Raw genomic sequence first — 3,574 nt, 5'->3', positions numbered from 1 at the left:
CAGAACAAACCGGTATGATATACAGGTACTATACATGTATGTATTTATTTCATTGGGTCAAATACACAACACAAAAAATCTATTTCAACAGTCAGTCTTCTTTAGATGAGACTGTTAGACCACTGTCTCTTAGCTGTCATATCCTATTGGACACATGGTCCTTGACTCCATGTGGAACAGGGTTAGTTGTATACTGCCATATGTTGTATACTGCCAGGCCAAACTCTACTGGAGGTGTGTGTGTGTGTGACTGAGTGAGTGAGTGAGTGAGTGTGTGTTGAGAACATTAGCAATGCTGAAATAATTCTCTAAATCTATATGCATGCTTTATCCTATTCATTCCACTGATCAGCAGATCTTACTCACACTCACACACACACACACACACACACACACACACACACACACACACACACACACACAGACACAGACGCACACAGACACACAGACACACATGCAATGGGGGAAAACAGTACACAACTGATTCTTCTCATCTGAGTGGGATTTGATGGGGTCAGTTTTTATACTTAAAGTATTTAGTTCTGAACACATACACACATGTTAGTATGTTCTGTATAGGTCACACATTCATAAGCAAACACGAGCTCATCTGTCTAACGTACTATTGAAATCTCACACAAAAACACGTACACACACACACACACACAACCACACACAGTAGTGCAGCACAAGTCAGTCTCTCTCTATGTCTCACTTTGATGGGAGGAACTAATCTGGGGCGTGAACAAAGATGAATAAATAAAGGACAGAAAAGAAGAGAGGGAGCCATGGTGCTGATCAGGTGGGGAGGGGGAGGAGAGAGGAGGAGGAGATACATGGGCAGTCCGCCAACTCTGACAAAAGCTGCTTAGCCCAACCAGTTGCCATGGATACAGTCAGGAGTAGCACCCGGGTGTGTGTGTGTGTGTGTTTGAGAGAGAGAGAGAGGGAGAGAGAGAGAGAGAGAGAGAGAGGGAAAACCAACAGGCAAGCATCAGATAGAACCAGTGAGGAAGCGAGAGAGTACCAGGCTGCAGGACAGAGAGAGTGTGAGTGAGAGAGAGAGAGAGAGAGAGAGAGGGACAGAGGGAAACAGCAGGAGAAATAGAGTGATAGAGATAGCTAGAAGATGGAGGTGCAGTCAGAATGCGTGGAACCTCCTCCACCTCCTCCTTCTGTTCCCCCATGCGACCCCCAACCGCCAGGGAAGATCAACAAAGCAGCCTTAAAGCTGTTTGGAAAACGACGCTCCAGCTCCGGAATGGCCAGATTCTTCTCCTTTAGGAACAAAGAGGCCAATGGGAATGGGAATTCCGAGAATGGGAATTCCGAGAATGGGAATTCTGTGAATGGGAATTCTGTGGGCCGGCTAATGAGCCTCGCCAGGAGTAAAACGCATGATGGACTAACAAGCTTAGGAGACAGATGGACAGAGAGGGGAGGAGTCTGGAATATCAGAGGCGGGACAGGTGAGGTCTCTCAGCAAATCACTGAGCTTCTTTTCGCTGCTCAGACGAGGAAGTGTGAGAGCTAATGAGAATACAGGGTTTGGAAGCAGGGGGAGGGGTTTAAAAGGCTTCTTTAGTAGTATAAGGTGGCGGCGGAAGGAGAGAGTGATGGAGGGAGAGGTGGGGGTAACTGAGGGGAGGGAGGTGAGAGAGGGAGATGTGATTCTAAAGGAGGAAGTGAAAGACGTCACTCTGACCCTTGAACCCCAGCCCCACTCACCACAGGAGGATAATGGGAGCTTGGAAGCTGAGCTAAACACAGAATCAGCGAGAACTTCTCCCGCAGACAACGCCACAACACCACTCACACACTCTACTGCCATGACGACAAACTTGTCAGAATTCCCCTATACACCATCCCTTCCCTCTTCACTCTGCCTTTCACTCAAGAACCAAAACGTCCATTTCCTCAGCAACGGCCACCCCCTCTGATCGGTGTGACCCCACCTCTGAACCCTCAGTGGACCGGCTCTGTTCACTCCTCTTCACTGACGTCACCCGCTCAAGAGCTTTGATTCGCTGACAGGATGCGGTGATATCATTGCAGACGCAGAGGAGGAGGTGGCAGGAAACGTGGGAGGAGGAAATGGAGGAGGAGGAAGTGTCACCAGTAGTAGCAGTAGCAGTGGGGGTGGGGTAGTACCGCAGCTCCCCAGCTAAATCCTCCATTACTAACCATGCCACCCCTTCCAGCATTACCCCCACTTCCGCCCCTGCCCCCTCCCAGCCAGGGCACGGCTGATGCCCTCCCACTCTGCCCCGATTCAGCAGCCCTCTGGCAGCGGCGTGGTGGCCTACATGGGGGGTGGCGAGAGATGGCCAGCCCTGACGGGGTGGACGACGCAGACATGCAGGGGCTCTGGCACATGCTCCCCTCTGGGGAGAGAACTCCCCGCCCCTCCCCGACCCAGCTCTCACCCGGCTCCCCCCAGGGGTACAGAGCGGAAACCCCCCAGGTCAAGTCTCTGGGACTCAGCAAGATCCCTTTAGTGGGGGAGGAAGGATGAGTAAACTCCCCACTCATGCTGCCCGTCAAACCTCTTTGCCCAATGAGAAGGACACTAAGGAGGAGGTCCAGCCCCAACAGGATGTCCCGGCCCTTAGAGACGAGGGCTATTGGGATACGCCCCCGGCAACCCCCACGGCAACGCCTGACGACGGCTTCCTGCGGAACCAGAGGATTGGTTTATCGCGTGACAGCTGCTCTGGCGACGCGCTGTACGACCTCTACAATGAGGAATTGGACAGATCTGATGAAGAGGAAGAGGAGGAGGAAGAAGATCTGACAAGTACTCCTTTCTCTCTCCACTGACGACTACAAACGCAGCACTCCCTCCCAGACTACTCCTCCTTCCTCTTCCTCCTCTTCATCTTTTCGCTCGATGAAGGGAAGCACTAGCCTTCCCCGAGTCCAAAATCCCTCTTAGTGTCAGACAGAACACACCCCCTCACTCGGTGAGCCAATCAGCTCTTTCCACTGTCCTCACAGCCACTCCTCCTCTGACACACCCACCCAAGCTCCTCCTCCAGCCCGGACCAGGATCCCTGTCTCCAAGGTGCCAGTCCGTCGCCCCTAGGAACAAGCCCGGCAACGCTACACGAGGGCCAGCCCCCAGGAAGTAAGTCTGATCAAGGCAGCCATGGACTTTGATGTCTTTGGTTAGAACTAGACAACATCACTGGACTAGTGTGCATGACATTGCCGGACTGGTGTATTGTGAAATGCATCATACAATGATAAAGACTTGAAAGAGAGTGATAGAGCTCTAAACAACACTTCCATTGGTTCTGGTGGGTCACGCCTCCAAAAGTTAAAGTTAAAAACAAAAAATCTACATCACTGGACTTGTGTGTGCAGCATCACTGAAATGATGTGTATGGGACACTTTTAAAGACTTCAAGTGGGTGAGGGAGGGCATTTCAAAGTTTGGGATCCACATTTTCGACAACTCTCAGCGCTTTTGAATATGTAAACAATGGTCACAGAATTCAACTGCACTGCACACCACTAGGAATGACTAGAGAAGCTTTTCTTCTTCTCTTCAAGTCCTTGTTTCTGAAACACA

At 51.0% G+C, this 3,574-nt stretch overlaps 1 pseudogene; it reads left to right on the top strand.

Moving 5' to 3' along the window:
* Positions 1–1,012: 1,012 nt before the first annotated feature.
* LOC135535340 (APC membrane recruitment protein 2-like) lies at positions 1,013–3,254 on the top strand (annotated as a pseudogene).
* The last annotated feature ends 320 nt before the right edge of the window (positions 3,255–3,574 follow it).

Source organism: Oncorhynchus masou, unplaced genomic scaffold, assembly GCF_036934945.1.
Source record: "Oncorhynchus masou masou isolate Uvic2021 unplaced genomic scaffold, UVic_Omas_1.1 unplaced_scaffold_4832, whole genome shotgun sequence".
Classification (NCBI taxonomy): Eukaryota; Metazoa; Chordata; class Actinopteri; order Salmoniformes; family Salmonidae; genus Oncorhynchus; species Oncorhynchus masou.
This window is presented reverse-complemented; position numbering and strand designations above follow the sequence as displayed.